This window comes from Oryctolagus cuniculus, chromosome 12 (genome assembly GCF_051225735.1).
Source record: "Oryctolagus cuniculus isolate XC-2025 breed Fujian yellow rabbit chromosome 12, ASM5122573v1, whole genome shotgun sequence".
Classification (NCBI taxonomy): Eukaryota; Metazoa; Chordata; class Mammalia; order Lagomorpha; family Leporidae; genus Oryctolagus; species Oryctolagus cuniculus.
Genome location: NC_142878.1, coordinates 114,608,416 through 114,627,066, shown reverse-complemented (window position 1 = coordinate 114,627,066; position 18,651 = coordinate 114,608,416). Strand labels below are relative to the sequence as shown.

General features: G+C 43.5%; 1 pseudogene; it reads left to right on the top strand.

The window, feature by feature from the left end:
- LOC127489436 (elongation factor 1-alpha 1-like) overlaps window positions 1-18,321 on the top strand; it is a 60,451-nt pseudogene extending 42,130 nt beyond the window's left edge.
- Window positions 18,322-18,651: the final 330 nt, after the last annotated feature.

Here is an 18,651-nt window from a genome sequence, read left to right as displayed (position 1 = left end):
GCAAGGTTCACTCCAGTTACTTATTTTTTCAAAAAAGTTATTTAGTGATTTGAAATCTAGAGTAACAGATAGGCTGAGACAGAGATCTTCCACCTGCTGGTTCACTCCCCAGATGGCCTCAGTAGCTGGAGGTGGGCCAGTCTGAAGCCAAGGGCCAGGAACCTTTTCCATGCCTCACACATGTATGGCAGGGGCACAAAGACTTGAAACATGTTTGGCTGCTTTCCCAGGCTATCAGCAGGGAGCTGGATTGGACGTGGAGCAGTCAGGACTTGAGCCAGCACACATATGAGATGTTACTGTCATAGGTGGCAGATGTACCCACTATGCCAAAAAGCTTGCTCTTCCAGTTACTCATTTTACCTTGTGTTTAAGAACCTCATATTCTCACCACATCTGCTGATTAAAGACCTGAGCCTCATTACTCCAGATGATTGCCTTTCTCATGAGTGCCTCTGACAGAGTACATGACCAGGATATTAATCCTAGTCTAATTAAATTCATCATTCACTGATTTTAAGATATATTAATATAATATATGTTAATAATGCATATGTTTCTATATCTAGAAAATTAAACCTTTTTGTCTTCCATGATACTTCATATCATCTTGCATGTTGATAATTTCACATATTTTCATGTTGCCACTCAACTTTGCTTACACAGATGGGATGAATAATTTGTCAAAATTCCTCTCTGTATGCCATAAAATTTATAAATATTCTTGGACTGGTTCTCATTTTTATTCCTTTCTGTATGTCTGAAAGATAATATCTTAGATACTTTAAAAAAATTTTACACGATATCTTCATTTCAGTTTATATTTTTCAAAACTTCACAATACTAATTACAAATTAAATATCCATTATCATTATCCTCTCCAACACTTATCCATCCTTCTTCTTATAACTTATATTTTTTTTTATTTTTTACTTTTTGACAGGCAGAGTGGACAGTGAGAGAGAGAGAGACAGAGAGAAAGGTCTTCCTTTGCCGTTGGTTCACCCTCCAATGGCCACTGCGGCCAGCACGCTGTGACCAGCGCACCATGCTGATCTGATGGCAGGAGCCAGGTACTTATCCTGGTCTCCCTTGGGGTGCAGGGCCCAAGCACTTGGGCCATCCTGCACTGCAATCCCGGGACACAGCAGAGAGCTGGCCTGGAAGAGGGGTAACTGGGACAGAATCCGGCACCCCGACCGGGACTAGAACCCGGTGTGCCGGCACCACAAGGCGGAGGATTAGCCTAGTGAGCTGTGGCGCCGGCCCTTATAACTTATATTTACAAAGCATATTTCACCTTGAGAGGAAAACTCCTCTTCACTTAATTTCTAAAACCACAGCATAATCTCTGTCTTTCAAGAAAAAGCAGCAAGGACTGTTACATTTTCTCGCATCTTCCTCCACTCTGAATTACAAGGGTAACCAGGGATTTTCCCCACTTAAATAGCTGCTCTTTAATGAACAAATATTAATGTAATCCAATAACTTCCTATAAATCTACTGTTTCTATCCTTATCTTATTTTTGACAAAATATCTAAGTATGGCCACCTTTTGGTTTTATTACTTTTCCAAAATGTCTTTGATACCTCAAGATTCCTGATTGTCATTAAACTAGTATTGTCGCTTCTTCCCAGCACTTTTGGCAAGGACTTCTTCATTCAAATTGTAAAAGCTCAAAAGTCATTCTTGGCCCCCATTGTCTTCTCTATATTATTTTGGAATTCTGATGCATTTGCTCAATAGCCTCAATTTTTCATTGTTATCTCTGTGATTGTAATATCTAATAATTCAAGTGAGAAACCTTGCAAGCTCTAATTTAATTGTGTCACAGACCTAAATTAAGGTCTGAGGAACTTAATAAATCTTATTGTAGCTTTTTTGCAAAGGGTTTGCCACCCAAACATAAGTTTCATGAAAATCACCACTAAATCAAAGCCAAAATTATAAAGGAAAAAACCCATATTAACAGTGTCATCACTGGACACAGATTTGGGCAAAACCACCACCACTGGCCATTTGATCTACAAATGTGGCATTGACAAAAGAACCACTGAAAAATTTCAGATGGAGGCTGCTGAGATTGGAAAAGGCTCCTTCCAGTGTGCCTGTATCTTGGATAAACTGAAAGCTGAGCATGAGCGTGGCATCCCCATTGACATCTCCTTGTGGAAATTTGAGCCTAGCAAGTATTATGTGACTATTACTGATGCCCTTGGACACAGAGACTTTATCAAAAACATGATTATAGGCACATCTTAGGCTGACTGTGCTGTCCTGATTGTTGTTCCTGGTGTCAGGGAATTTGAAGCTGGTATCTCCAAGAATGGGCAAACCTGTGATCATGCCCTTCTGGCTTATACACTGGGTGTGAAACCAATAATAGTGGTATTAACAAGATAGATCCCACTGAAACACCCTACAGACAGAAGATATATGAGGGAATCATTAAGGGAGTTAGCATCTACATGAAGAAAATTGGCTACAACCCTGTCAGAGGAGAATTTGTGCCAATTTTTCATTAGAACAGTGACAATATGCTGGAGCCAAGTGCTAATATGCCATGGTTCAAGGGATGGAAAGTCATTTGTGAAGATGGCAATGCCAATGAAGCCACACTGCTTGAAGATCTGGGTGGGGATTGGTATTCTTGAACCTGGCATGGTGTTAATCTTTGCTCCAGTCAACATCACAACTGAAGTCATGCCCATTGAAATGCACCATTGTTAGAGAAACCTGGGGTGGAAAACTGTGGGGAGCAACTGAGACTAGACTAAATTACTGGAACTAGGACTAATTCTATGCATCTGATCTCCCATAATATGGTGCTGGGGAGGAGTAAACAACTTCCACGCAGCTGCCTCACCGGTTCGACTGATAAACTGCAGGAGCTGATCCTGCTCCTGATTGGAGGAGAGCAGCGTGCTCGGCGTGTGGGCAGCAGAGCATGGATTGGTGGAAGAGGACTATAAAGGAAGAGAGAGAAAATATGCAACAGGAACATCTGAGGGAAACATCTGAGGAATCCCTGAGAGCCGGCTGGTGGTGTGCTGCTCCTCCACAGAAGCGGGGAAAGCGGCAGGGGTGCCACCCCTCTGCGGAGGTGGGGGGGCCGGCAGCTAACCCGGGACAGCGTCGTTCCTCTGCGAGTGAGGGAATGGCAGCTAACCCGGGAAGAGCCAGGCAAAGAGAACAGCACAGGGTCTAGTGTCGTTCCTCCACGAGAGGGGGAGCGACAGAAAACTCCATTCAAACAGGCACCGGAGAGAGTGGAGGATCCAGAGCAGGTTATTAATGCCAGTGGACTCAGCTGGAGTCATTTCATGAGAGTGGAGCATGAAATCCCAGCTTCTTACAATATTTATAAGTTCATCAATATCATGCCTTAAGTGTTACAGCATTGGTGGGTTTAAATTGCAGCCTACATGACTTAGTGTCACACTTGCAATGGTTGGTGGGCCCAGTATATTTATAAAAATGATAGCAGGGGAAGATTTATAGGACAGATTTATGACTGGAGTTACAGAAAAATTTAGGACATCTTCTCTCCTTAGACAAGATAACTGTGCACAGCTACTTCACCAGATAATTGGGAGCAGTCACTTTTCAAGATTAGCACTGGGGACCCACTTTTGTTCCTTTGTCTCTACTTGTGGCCTTATTTACTCATGTTCCCCCACCCCTCTGGTGCCCTCTTAACCATTCTAAGAGGCACCATCTTCTGTTCGATTTTCTAAATTAACTGGCTAGTAGCCCTGAAGGAGCATTTGGAACTTTATGGCCTGTAGACAGAGACAAACTGGGTTATCATGTTAATGATTCAGGAACCAAACAGGAGTGCCAGAAAGATTACAAGGAGGGAGAGATCTGGATAGTGGGAGGAGCCAGGATGCTCGGCTCCAAATATTACTCTAAAAGGTCCAACAGTTAGCTATTTTTCCCCTACTTTTTCTGACCCTCTTGTTAAGTTGCTGGACCACATTTCTGACTACTCCTGACCTGTTGACATAGGAACAGCACTCTTTATTTAAGAAAAAGCAAATTCCCCCTTTTCGGTAGTTATTAGGTCAAGTTCCCTCCTGTTCTGTAGGATCACAGCTACTAAGGAGTCTGCTTGATCTGGGGACGCCATAATGACTTAGCAACTCATTTTACATCATCTGACAGGCCTCTGGATGATTTATGTGAAAGGTCACTGGTGAGGGAATTCCTCCTATCCTGGGACCCACTCCAGCTGTAATTCCTAGGCTGACCAGTGGGGTATAAGCTGAGAAGCTCTTTTTATTCAGGCCTGCTCAACTATCAGTGTAGGAAGAGTCTGGTTATTTGGGGATAAGCTACATTTGGGGAGTGAGGAAAGCCAAAGTTTGCAGTGGCTATTTGCTAATTCACCTGTTGGCTTTGTCCCTGCTTTGTAATGCATTTAGAAGCCTTTTGGGGTAACACATAGGCTGTTATAAGAAACAGAAAATTTCCTCCAGACAGACCCATTACTCTTATGTAAACATGGCTAGAGCAACACTTTATGACCAGCTCATTCTTTGGAGCCATCTCAACTATATCTATGGACAGCAGCAAGGTCAATATTATCATTAGTTTAAACAGAATACAGTGACACCATGATGCTAATTCCCAGGTGTCCCTAGTTGAATTTTCCAGGCTTCCACCAGGTTTGCGACTGGAGCAGAGCTGTAGGTTCCTCAAGCTTAAGTCATGCACAGATTGACCAGCTTCTGGTGTGGTCAAAGTGGTGTGGTAAAGATTAGATAGATACTTTTAAGTTTATGAGCTAGAAGCTGCACCTCTTTCACTTGGGTAGTCATGTTCATCTACCTGCCAATCAGGGGACCCCTCTCCAGGAAGTGCTTCCTCTTACCTGGGACGTTTGGGTGGTACCACATACACACTTCCATTTTTCCAAGCACATAAAAAATGAGGAAGAATGGAAGTGCACTCTCTCCTCCATGAGGACTCAGGATGAGCAGAACAAGGTATGATAATTCCCTTTCTTTGGCCTCATGCACCCTAAATAAAACTCTATTAGGCCTGTGTATTTTCCTAATTTTTTAAATAAAGTTTATCTCACTGCATGCCATGATTGAACCTGTATTTAAAATTCTTCTCTAAATAAAAGGCAAGAAAATAGAAAATTAATTTAGGCCCCAAACTCAGCCCAAGACATTTGGCGAGCCAGCCAAGAGACAAATTCATTTGGAAACATAACAGAGTGATTTGCTGAGCAAACGTGAAATTTTTACCTCAGCAAATGTACAGTTTTGTTTTTCTCAGGAGACAATCCTGAAGCAGTTTTTGGTTTTCAGAGGCAATAGAGCTCAAGTGGTTGCAGTTTTGATTTCAGTTTCAGTTTCCAAAGTGATGGAGTGCTGGAGGTTCCTGCCTTGGAAACAGTTATTTCTAAAGCTAAAATGCAGATGTTAATGTCTTTTTTGTTCCTAATCCTGGTAGCTTCAGGAAAGCAAAAGCCAATACGAAATGCTAGGGTTAGTGGAATTGGGGAGAAAATGTGAGAAGAAAAGGGGCCAGTTTACAAGTGTTTCCTGATATTTGAATTCTTCCCAGCTGTTCCTGACATGTTTTTTAAGGACAGTGTATGTCTTTGAGAAAGCTAAAATTTAAGCCCCCAAGTTGTATGAAAGGATTTTATGGTTATTGACAATGGGTTTGCATCAGGAAATTAAATGATTTTGATTTTTTAATTTATTGAGACTTGCTTTGTGGCCTGTCGCTCCCCGTCTTTGTGGAGGAGCAACACTGAACCCTGCCTAGGTTTCATATCCGAGTCACGGCACCATTATGTCGCTCCCCTCTTCGCAGAGGAATGACACTAAATCCTGCCTAGGCTTCCTATCCGAGTCACGGCACCATTATGTTGCTCCCCCTCTTCGCGGAGGAACGACACTGGAGCCTGCGCTGTTCTTTTGTCTGCTCGGCCCTCCCCGGGTTTGCTGCTGGTTCTTCCCGGGTTGGCTACCGACCCTTCCACCTCCGTGGAAGGGCGGTTCCCCCTGCCACTTTCCCCACTTCCGCGGGGGAGCGGCACACCGCCGGCCGGCTCTCTCGGGGGCTGCACAGGTGTTCCTCTTAGATAGATGTTCCCCTTAGATGTTCCTTGGTGCATGTTGTCTCTCTCCTCCTTTATAGTCCTCTTCCGCCAATCCCAACTCTGCTACCCACACGCCAAGTACGCTGCTCTCTTCCAATCAGGAGCAGGTCCTGCTGTTTATTGGTTGAACTGGAGGCAGCTGTGTAGAAGCTGTTTCCTCCTCTCCAGCGCCATATTGTGGGAGGGCAGATGCATAGAATAAGTCCTAATTCCAGTAACTTAGTCTAGTCCGAGTTGCTCCCAGTTGCTCCCCACAGTGGCCTAGCATATGAACTATTCTAAAAAAAAAAAAAAAATTCCATACACTGACAATAAGAATGTGTATTCTGCCACTATTGGGTGAAAGGTTTTGTAGATATCTGTTAGGTCCATTTGATCTATAGTGTCGATTAACTGTTGTTTACTTGCTGATTTTCTGTCTGGTTCATCTGTCCATTGCTGAAAGTAGGGTACTGAAGTCCCTCATTACTGTTGTATTGGAGTCTGTATCTCTCTTGAAGTCTATTAACTTTTTTTTAAAAAAAGCAGCCAGGCACCCTGTAATTGAGCGTATATACATTTATTATAGTCAGATCTTGTTGGATTGATCCCTTAATCATTACATAGTGTCCTTCTTTGTCTCTTTTAACAGTCATTATGTTAAAGTATATTTTGGCTGGTATTAGGATGTCTACACCAGCTCTTTTTTGGTTTCTGTTAGCATGGACTATCTTTTTCCCATCTTTCACTTTCAGTCTGCGACTGTCTTTGTTGGTGAGATGTGTTTCTTTTCTTTTCTTTTCTTTTCTTTTCTTTTCTTTTCTTTTCTTTTCTTTTCTTTTTTTTTTTTTGACAGGCAGAGTGGACAGTGAGAGAGAGAAAACAGAGAGAAAGGTCTTCCTTTTTGCCGTTGGTTCACCCTCCAATGGCCGCCGCAGCCGGTGCACTGCGGCCAGCACATCATGCTGATCCGAAGACAGGAGCCAGGTGCTTCTCCTGGTCTCCCATGTTTATTTGAAAGAGTTACACAGAGAGAGGAGAGGCAGAGAGAGAGAGAGAGAGGTCTTCTATCTGATGGTTCACTCCCCAATTGGCTGCAATGGCTGGAGCTGCACCAATCCAAAGCCGGGAGCTAGGAGCTTCTTATGGGTCTCCCACATGGGTGCAGGGGCCCAAGGACTTGGGCCATCTTCTACTGCATTCCCAGGCCATAGCGGAGAGCTGGATTGGAAGTGGAGCAGCTGGGTCTTGAACCGGCACCCATTTGGGATGCTAGTGCTTCAGGCCAGGGTGTTAACCCACTGCCACATAGCACCAGCCTGAGATGTGTTTCTTGTAAGCAGCAAATAAATGGGTCTTGTTTTTCAATCTATTCAGCCAATCTGTATCTTTTAACTGGAGAATTGAGGCCATTTACACTCAAGGTGTAAATGATAAGCAATGATTTGGGCCTGCCATTTTTCTATAATTATTCCTATTGTTTAGTTTGGATTCCTTTTGTGCTTCTACTGGTGGTTTTTCTACCTTCTCACTCTCATATTGGTGGGTATCTTTCTGTGTTTCTGTGTGTAGCACATCCTTAATCATCTTCTGTAGGGCTGGACAAGTGTTCACAAACTCAGTTTCTCTTTGTTATGGAAGATCTTCATTTCACCTTCATTCAAAAATGTGAGCTTTGTGGGGTACAGTATTCTGGGTTGACAGTTTTTTTTTTTCTTTTAAGACTTCAACTATATCTCACCATTCTCTTCTTTTTTTTTTTTTTTTCATTGTTGTTTCCTGTTTATTTGGGTCTCTAGATTTCACATTACAGATCTTCTAAGGTTTCCTATAATCTTTTTTTTTATCTTTTATTTAATGAATATAAATTTCCAAAGTACGACTCATGTGTTACAATGGCTTCCCCCCCCATACCATCCCTCCCACCCACAACCCTCCCCTTTCCCACTCCCTCTCCCCTTCCATTCACATCAAGATTCATTTTCGATTATCTTAATATACAGAAGATCAGCTTAGTATACCTTAAGTAAGTATTTCAACAGTTTGCTCCCACACAGAAACATAAAGTGAAAAATAATAGATGATTTTTTTTATTTTTCTTTTTTTTTTTTTATTTTTTTTGGACAGGCAGAGTGGACAGTGAGAGAGAGAGACAGAGAGAAAGGTCTTCCTTTGCCGTTGGTTCACCCTCCAATGGCCGCCGCGGCCAGCGCGCTGCGGCCGGCGCACCGCGCTGATCCGGTGGCAGGAGCCAGGAGCCAGGTGCTTTTCCTGGTCTCCCATGGGGTGCAGGGCCCAAGCACCTGGGCCATCCTCCACTGCACTCCCTGGCCACAGCAGAGGGCTGGCCTGGAAGAGGGGCAACTGGGACAGAATCCGGCGCCCCGACCGGGACTAGAACCTGGTGTGCCGGCGCCGCTAGGCGGAGGATTAGCCTAGTGAGCCGCGGCGCCGGCCCAAGATGATTTTTTTTTAAATGATGATGAAATCAGATCAGACCTATTGTCATGTTTAATCCCAGTGAGAGTCAAGTTGGGAATTGATAATTTCTTTCTTTTTTTTTTTTTTTTTTTACAGAAGATCAGTTTAGTGTACATTAAGTAAAGATTTCAGTCGTTTGCACCCCCATAGAAACACAAAGTGAAATATACTGTTTGAGTACTCGTTATAGCATTAAGCCTCAGTGTACAGCACGTTAAGGACAGAGATCCTACATGAGGAGTAAGTGCACAGTGACTCCTGTTGTTGACTTTACCAATTGACACTCCTGTTTATGGCATCAGTAATCTCCCTATGCACCAGTTATGAGTTTCCAAGGCTATGGAAGCCCCTTGAGTTCTCCAACTCTTATCTTGTTTAGACAAGGTCATAGTCAAAGTGGAGGTTCTCTCCTCCCTTCAGAGAAAGGCACCTCCCTCTTTGAAGACCTGTTCTTTCCACTGGGATCTCACTCACAGAGATCTTTTTGCCAGAGTGTCTTGGCTTTCCATGCCTGAAATACTCTCATGGGCTTTTCAGCCAGATCCGAGTGCCTTTAGGGCTGATTCTGAGGCCAGAGTGCTATTTAGGACATCCGCCATTCTATGAGTCTGCTGAGTATCTCACTTCCCATGTTGGATCACTCTCCCCTTTATTTATTCTATCGGTTGGTGTTAGCAGATACTAGACTTGTTTATGTGCTCCCTTTGACTCTTAGTCCTTTCATTATGATCAATTGTGAACTGAAATTGATCACTTGGAGTAGTGAGATGGCATTGGCACATGCCACCTTGATGGGATTGAATTGGAATCCCCTGGTATGTTTCCAACTCTACCAATTGGGGCAAGTTAGCCCGAGCATGCCCCAAATTATACATCTCTTCCCTCTCTTATTCCCACTCTTATGTTTAACAGGGATCACATTTCAGTTAATTTTCAACACTTAAGAATAACTGTGTGATAATTACAGAATTAAACCAGTCATATTAAGTAGAACAGACAAAAAAAAATACTATGAGGGATAATGTATTAAGTTGTCCATTAGCCGTCAGGGCTATGCTGATCAAGTCACCATTTCTCATAGTGTCCATTTCACTTCAACAGGTTTCCTTTTTGGTGTTCAGTCAGTTGTCACCGATCAGGGAGAACATATGGTATTTGTCCCTTTGGGACTGGCTTACTTCACTCAGCATGATGTGTTCCAGATTCCTCCATTTTGTTGCAAATGACTGGATTTCGTTGTTTCTTACTGCGGTATAGTACTCTAAAGAATACATATCCCATAATTTCTTTATCCAGTCTACCGTTGATGGGCATTTAGGTTGGTTCCAGGTCTTGGCTATTGTGAATTGTGCTGCAATAAACATTAGGGTGCAGACCGCTTTTTTGTTTATCAATTTAAACTCCTTTGGGTAAATTCCAAGGAGTGGGATGGCTGGGTCGAATGGTAGGGTTATATTCAGGTTTCTGAGGAATCTCCAGACTGATTTCCATAGTGGCTTGACCAGTTTGCATTCCCACCAACAGTGGGTTAGTGTCCCTTTTTCCCCACATCCTCGCCAGCATCTGTTGTTGGTAGATTTCTGTATGTGAGCCATTCTAACCGGGGTGAGGTGAAACCTCATTGTGGTTTTGATTTGCATTTCCCTGATTGCTAGTGACCTTGAACATTTTTTCATGTGCCTGTTGGCCATTTGGATTTCCTCTTTTGAAAAATGTCTATTGAAGTCCTTGGCCCATCTCTTAAGTGGGTTGTTGGTTTTGTTTTTGTGGAGTTTCTTGATCTCTTTGTAGATTCTGGTTATTAACCCTTTATCTGTTGCATAGTTTGCAAATATTTTTTCCCATTCTGTCGGTTGTCTCTTCACTCTCCTGACTGTTTCTTTTGCAGTACAGAAACTTCTCAATTTGATGCAATCCCAATAGTTGATTTTGGCTTTGACTGCCTGTGCCTCCCGGGTCTTTTCCAGAAATTCTTTGCCTGTGCCAATATCTTGAAGGGTTTCTCCAATGTTCTCTAGTAACTTGATGGTGTCAGGTCGTAGATTTAGGTCTTTAATCCACGTTGAGTGGATTTTTGTGTAAGGTGTAAGGTAGGGGTCTTGCTTCATGATTCTGCACGTGGAAATCCAGTTTTCCCAGCACCATTTATTGAATAGACTGTCCTTGCTCCAGGAATTAGTTTTAGATCCTTGATCAAATATAAGTTGGCTGTAGATGTTTGGGTTGATTTCTGGTGTTTCAATTCTGTTCCATTGGTCTATCCATCTGTTTCTGTACCAGTACCATGCTGTTTTGATTACAACTGCCCTGTAGTATGTCCTGAAGTCTGGTATTGTGATGCCTCCGGCTTTGTTTTTGTTGTACAAGATTGCTTTAGCTATTCGAGGTCTCTTGTGCCTCCATATGAATTTCAGCATCATTTTTTCTAGATCTGAGAAGAATGTCTTTGGTATCTTGATTGGGATTGCATTGAATCTATAAATTGCTTTTGGGAGAATGGACATTTTGATGATGTTGATTCTTCCAATCCATGAGCATGGAAGATTTTTCCATTTTTTGGTATCCTCTTCTATTTCTTTCTTTAAGGTTTTGTAATTTTCATCGTAGAGATCTTTAACGTCCTTGGTTAAGTTTATTCCAAGGTATTTGATTGTTTTTGTAGCTATTGTGAATGGGATTGATCTTAGCAGCTCTTTCTCAGTCATGGCATTGCTTGTGTATACAAAGGCTGTTGATTTTTGTGCATTGATTTTATATCCTGCCACTTTGCCAAACTCCTCTATGAGTTCCAATAGTCTCTTAGTAGAGTTCTTTGGGTCCCCTAATAAAGAATCATATCATCTGCAAAGAGGGATAGTTTGACTTCTTCCTTCTTGATTTGTATTCCTTTGATTTCTTTTTCTTGTCTGATGGCTCTGGCTAAAACTTCCAGAACTATGTTAAATAGCAGTGGTGAGAGTGGGCATCCCTGCCTGGTGCCAGATTTCAGTGGAAATGCTTCCAACTTATCCCCATTCAATAGGATGCTGGCTGTGGGTTTTTTATAAATTGCTTTGATTATATTGAGGAATGTTCCTTCTATACCCAATTTGCTTAGAGTTTTCATCATGAAAGGGTGTTGAATTTTATCAAATGCTTTCTCTGCATCAATTGAGATAATCATATGGCTTTTCTTCTGCAGTCTGTTAATGTGGTGAATCACATTGATTGATTTGCGAATGTTGAACCATCCCTGCATACCAGGGATGAATCCCACTTGGTCTGGGTGGATGATCTTTCTGATGTGTTGTTGTATTCTATTGGCCAGAATTTTATTGAGGATTTTTGCATCTATGTTCATCAGGGATATTGGTCTGTAATTTTCTTTCAGTGCTGCATCTTTCTCTGGCTTAGGGATTAAGGTGATGCTGGCTTCATAGAAAGAATTTGGGAGGATTCCCTCTTTTTCGATTGTTCTGAATAGTTTGAGAAGAAATGGGATTAGTTCTTCTTTAAATGTCTGGTAGAATTCAGCAGTGAATCCATCTGGTCCTGGGCTTTTCTTTGTTGGGAGGGCCTTTATTACTGTTTCAATTTCTGTTTCAGTTATGGGTCTATTTAGGTTTTCGATGTCTTCATGGTTCAATTTTGGTAGATTGCATGTGTCCAGGAATCTATCCATTTCTGATAGGTTTTCCTGTTTGCTGGCATACAGGTCCTTGTAGTAATTTCTGATGATTCTTTTTATTTCTGTTCACCATTCTCTTCTAATCTATAGAGGGTTTCTGATGAGAAGTCAGCATGAGTTTAATTGTCAGTCCTCTGAAAGTAATGTGGCATTTTTCTTGTGTTCATTTTAGAATCTTTATTTTTTTATGGTGGAGAGTTTGACTACAATATGTCATGGAGAAGAGCTGTCTGTTCATGTCTGTTAGTTCTATGTGCTTTCTCTACTTGAACATCCCTTTCCCCAAATTGGGAAAGTTTTCTGTAATTATTTCACTAAATAGGCTTTCTATTCCCTTCTCTTATTCCACTTTTTTAGGCATTCCTAAGAGCCACATGTTTGGTCATTTTACAGTATCCTATAGATCTCCAAAACTGTTTTTAAGTTTTCTATTGTCTTCATTTTTTTGTCAGACTATAAGATTTCCAAATATTTGTCTTCTAGTTCAGATATTGTTTCTTCTGCCTCAAGCTGCTGTTAAGAATTTCCACTATATTTTTTATTTCATCCATTGAATTCTTCATTTCTAAAATTTCATTTTGGTTTCTCTTTATATTCTCAATTTCCTTGGAAAAATTTTTATTCATGTCTTGTATAGTTTTCTTTAGTTTGTGGATTTGCTTCTGATTTTTTTTAATAATCTTATGATTAATTTTATAAATTCCATTTTTGGCATTTCCACAATCTCAATCTCTTCATAGTCTTTTTTTTTTTCAAAGATTTATTTATTTGAAAGTCAGAGTTACACAGAGAGAGAGGAGTGGCAGAGTGAGAGAGAGGTCTTCCATCCACTGGTTCACTCCTCAACTGGCTGCAACAGTCAGAGCTGCACTGATCCAAAGCCAGGAGCCAGGAGCTTACTCCAGGTCTCCCATGAGTGTGCAGGGGCCCAAGACTTGGGCCATCTTCCACTGCTTTCCCAGGCCATAGCAGAGAGCTGGATCAGAAGTGGAGCAGCTGGGACTTGAACCAGTATCCATATGGGATGTTGGCACTGCAGGTGGTGGCTTTACCCAATATGCCACAGTGCTGGCCCCTTTCCATTCTAATACTGAAATGTTGTTGTGGTCCTCTGGGGGCTTGATGGTGACTTCCTTATTATTGTTATTTGAATTTCAGTTATTTTGGCATTTTTGGAGTTGTTTTTAATTTTTTTTTCTGTTGACTTTTATCTTGGGACTATGTTTCTGTGGCCTCATGGAATGTCTGCCTTTTCAGTGAATACCAGGAGGTATGTGGTGGGTGTGGTCTGGGGGCTCTGGTCAATGCTCTAGCCCTGCAGCTTTTCATGTAGACACTTAGGCTCCAAGACCTCAGCACCTGAGGTTCCCCCAGACACTGCCAGTACAGGAACCCCTTTGTTTCCAGTAGCTGCCCATCCATTTCCCGGTCAATCTTTGAGAAAGTGGGGGATGTTCCCTCCACTCCTAGCTCTGGATCACATGCTAGAGTCACTGGCTTAACGTCTGCTCACTGCTGCTGCCAGCACTGTGTTCAGGCACCTCTTCTCAGTGGGCCATTATGTGCACAGCTGTGGGCTTCCCTGGTTGTAGACCTGATTTAAAATGGCATCGAATATTTCTCATCCAGGTAGTGGGTTTTGTTTTGGAGAGGTTGGTTTGAATCAGTCACCTCTCTCCACATCCACTTGGGCCTCAGGTGACCACCAGCAACCACCGGTTCTCTGGGTTCTCAACTGGACCCATGCTATGCTATGTCTATGGATTGCTGCCATCTGTCCTGCCCCCTACCCTGTCTTAAAAATGCTGCCGGCTCTGGCTGTCCCTGGCTTCAGCTTTTGGAGCACTCTGGGTGCATGCCAACACTCACCACACTGGTTCAAGCTGGTTCCCCTCCTCTCATGGGGCTTCCTGAGTGTTTTTTTCTTCTAATCTCTGTGAGTGCATACCTCCTATTCTTTTCCTCACTGTTTCTCCCTAGCCCTGTGTAGTGTGCCACTCCCTAATCTGTCATTTTTCTCCATCTCACTAGTAGAGCCTTTTTAAGAGTAAAAAAGTCCTCTTGTTGCTGTTGACTCCATTCAAATAGCTTTTTTCCTCCCCACTTTGTAAATTCACAGAGAGGCCTGACTATCAGCAACTGGGGATCCAAATGTGACAGAAGCCAGCTTCCCCCAGAAACTCTCAGAACTGTCTCTGGGTTTTTGGAGTTGGGAGGGCCCAGATTCGTTCACATTGAAGAAATCAGTGGTTTAAATGGTTGGTAATGATAAATCAGTTGTCCCCTGGTATAGTGTTGTTTTGGTCAGTCTGCAGGGGCCCTCTGATCTCTCACGGAGCACGCGGAGTGCCTGTTCTCTGGAAATGTAGCTGCTTCCCCACTCCTGCTGCCACCACTGCTGCTGCCGCTGCCTACAGCTCTGTCTTGGGAGTCAGCAACGGGAGCTCCCTGCGCTCACTGACTATGGGCTGAATGGAGATGCCTCTCTCTCTGTTCAGGTTTCTCAGTTTGTGGCAGGCAGAGGTGAAGCATGATGCTGGACTTTGGTAGAGGAGGGGCCTCTGGTCTCAGCAGAGGGAGGGAGGTAAGGTGGCAGTAGCAGTGGGAGCTCTTTTGGTCCCCCTTGGAGAGTCTGTGGAGAGGCTCTGGGAGTCTGGAAGGCCCTCAGTCTCATGACTGGAGCTGAATCCTGGCTACAAGAATTTGGTTCTGTCCCTGCTTATCAGTGCAGAACTCTCTCAAAGGGGAATGGACTAAGGCAATTTGTAACCAGGAATTTATATAGGAATTTGTGTGGGTGGTCTGCCTACCTGGTTGTCACCAGGTCACCTCCAGTGTGACCTCTGGAGCTCCTGTGCTGGGCTCCTTAGTGTGACAGTCCAGCAGACAGAGCAGTAACAACACGGACCTGCTCATTTCTGCACTGCTGAGCCAGCAGGCAGCTCAGAGTCCTGGATGAGTGGGAGGGGCAGCACACATCACAGGCAACCCCCCTCCCTCCACAATGCCTGGCTTGCAGATTCCAGCCCCAGCCCACCATCCAGTTGTCCTGGCCTGAAGTCCACAGCCATTCCCTCCTGTGCTCCCCACACAGGTTTCCCTGAAGAGCCATAGCTGCAGCAGTGGTGGTGACGGTGCCACCCTTACCTTAGATGGGAAGTGGCCTCTGGCAGCTATTCTACATTAATAGTTGGCTCTTGCACTTCACAGTATTTTTTAAAGTTAAACCAATTTTTTAACTTTGTAAGATCCACCTTAGAAGCCATAAAAATAAAACTCTGAGGCCAGCGCCGCAGCTCTTTAGGCTAATCCTCTGCCTGTGGCGCCAGCACACCAGGTTCTAGTCCCGGTCGGGGCGCCAGATTCTGTCCCGGTTGCCCCTCTTCCAGGCCAGCTCTCTGCTGTGGCCCAGGAGTGCAGTGGAGGATGGCCCAAGTGCTTGGGCCCTGCACCCCAAGGGAGACCAGGATAAGCACCTGGCTCCTGGCTTCAGATCAGCGCGGTGCACCGGCCGCAGGGCACGAGCCTCAGTGGCCATTGGAGGGTGAACCAATGGCAAAGGAAGACCTTTCTCTCTGTCTCTCTCTCTCACTGTCCACTCTGTCTGTCAAAAAAATAAAAATAAAATAAAATAAAACTCTGATTACTCATTGTTACCTTGCCAGATCTATTAAACTGAGTAATAAAACAAGTCTGGCAGATTATGAAGCACAATTTTTCTTTTAAAGCTATGATCTTCTTAGATTTAAAAGAGAAATTTCTTTAAACTTAATGTCCAGTTACATTTTCCCAAATTATCACAAAAGCCATGATTCTGACAATTTTATGCATGAGATTGTTATTCATCAAGTATATCTCTAGATTTTAAATTGAATTTGAGCCTAGTCTTGAAAAACAAGCATCCCAGGCCACACCTAGACAACAGTCAGATACCTGAATCATCTGTGAAACAAACTTGTCAGGCAGCTACAAGACTGGTCCCAAGGCTGACTGTGGGACTAGGGGCTAGGGGCTAGGGTGTCACAGGTGAAAAGCTCACTGGAGATCATTAGTTAATTTGATTCAGGAGACTTTTAAGTATTACTGCCCCATTCTGACAGGCAGCTGAGCTTTCTCCTTCCCACTCCCAGCAAAGGTGGAGTTAACGTACCACAAACCAGAGAGAAAAAAGCCCAAAATGCCCTTCTCTCTTCCTTTCTGTCTTCCTCTCTCTTCCTCTCTCTCTTCCTCTCTCTCTCTTCCTCTCTCTCCTCCTCTCTCTCTCTCTTCCTCTCTCTCTCTTCCTCTCTCTCTCTTCCTCTCTCTCTCTCTTTCTCTCTCTCTCTCTCTTTCTCTCTCTCTCTCTCTTTCTCTCTTTCTTTTTCTCTTTCTTTCTCTCTTTCTTTTTATAAATTTAGAACACATTTTTATTAGTGACCCTTCCTAAAGTTTTGATCATACGGTCTAGAACTGTTGTTTTTGAGTGGGATTTTCCCATAATGTGTCTCCCTTGGTTGATGTCACAAGAGACAAACACCTCTGGAGCAGGCACTGATCTGGGCTATAACCTCTCTGCCCTCGTGGCCACTCTCCTGGTGGAGAACACGGAGCCACAGGTAAGGGCTCAATCAGACTACTTAGCCACAGGGCTGTGGAGCCACAAACACATTCCTACCACACACATATTCTTTTGTTACAGACACCAGACAGGTACCTCCCTGTGAGGACCTAACAGGAGCAGTCACAATGATTGCCGTTACAGGACCAGCCAGGTTCCTCACTATGAGGACCCAACAGGAGAAACTGCAATGATTGCCAGGAGGTGATCAGTCTCCTGCTTCCGCACAAAGGCAGACCTGAATGCTAGGAGCTCTGGGACATCTTACTGTGTCCTGAAGTCCAGGAGGATCTGTCCACTTGTCTCGTCTGGTCGGCCATGGGAGTCAGTCTTGGGGGAGCGGGCTCTGGCTTGATAAGTTAGGATCCTGGAGAATGAGTCAGAACGTGTGCCTTCCAATCAGTCCATGGGCTGTTCTCAGGCCCCAGATGAGTCCTGCAGATAGAAACTCAAACACAGCAGGGCATCTCCCAGCACGGTTAATGGGCACAGCAGGGGTTCCCTGCCAATGCACCAAACTGTTACAGAAACCTGGGGTGGAAAATTCCCTTCATTCAGACAGACACCAGAGTCAGCGGAGGATACAGGTCAGTTTATTAATGCCAGCGGATTCAGCTGGAATCATTTCCTGAGAACTGAGCATCAAACAAACCCCAGCTTCTTACAATATTTATATGTTTATCAGCATCATGCCTTAAGTGGGTTTAAATTATAGCCTATGTTTTTTAGGACACTTCCAATGATCAGTGGGTCTGGTATGTTTACAAAAGAGACACCAGGGGCAGATTTATAGGACAGATTTATGACTGGAGTTACAGAAGCAGAACTTAGGATACCTTCCCTCCCTAGACAAGACAACCATGCACAGCTGCTTCACCAGATGATTGGGAGCAGCCACTTTTCAAGGTTAGGGTTGGGAATCCACTTTCCTTTCTTTGCCTCTGGTTGTGGCCTTTTTCCTCTACACCATGAAGCTTTGGGTGAAACTCTCCTTGGGGACAGCATGGACTTCAATGTCAGGAACGTATCTGTCAAAGATATTCATCATGGTAACATTGCTGCTGACAGCAAAAATCACCCATAAATGGAACAAGCTGGCTTTACTGTTCAGGTGATCCTCCTGAACCATCCAAGTCCAATCTGTGCTGGCTACACCCCTGTCCTGGATTGTCACGCAGTCCACATTGCTTCCAAGTTTGCTGAGTTGAAGTGAAGGAAAGATGGAGCACCATTCTGGAAAGAAACTGGAAGAAGGACCTAAATTCCTGAAATCTGGTGATGCTGCCATTGTTGATTTGCTCCTGGCAAGCTCATGTGTTGAAAACTTCTCTGACTATCCTCGTCTGGGTTGTTTTGCTGTCCATGATAAGAGACTGACAGTTGCTGTAGGTGAGATCAAAGCAATGGGCAAGAAGGCTGCCACAGCTGGCAAGGTCATGGAGTCTGCCCAGAAAGCTCTGAAGGCTAAATGACAATTAACCCTAATACCTGCCACCCCAGGATTAGTCAGTGGTGGAAGAATGGTCTCAGAACTCTTTGTCTCAATTGACCATTTAAGCTTAATAGTAAAAGACTGGTTAATGATAACAATGCATCATAAAACCTTCAGAAGGAAAGGAGAATGTTTTGTGGACCATTTTTTTTTTTTTTTGGTGCATGGCACTTTTAAGTTAATAATTTTTTAAAAAATCAGTGCTTTTTAATGGAAACAAATTGACAGAATTTCGAGGTCCTTTAAAATGAAATTGGAACAGAAAAAAAGTCCATTGTAAAATGGAATTAAAAGTTTATGATTGGGGCGG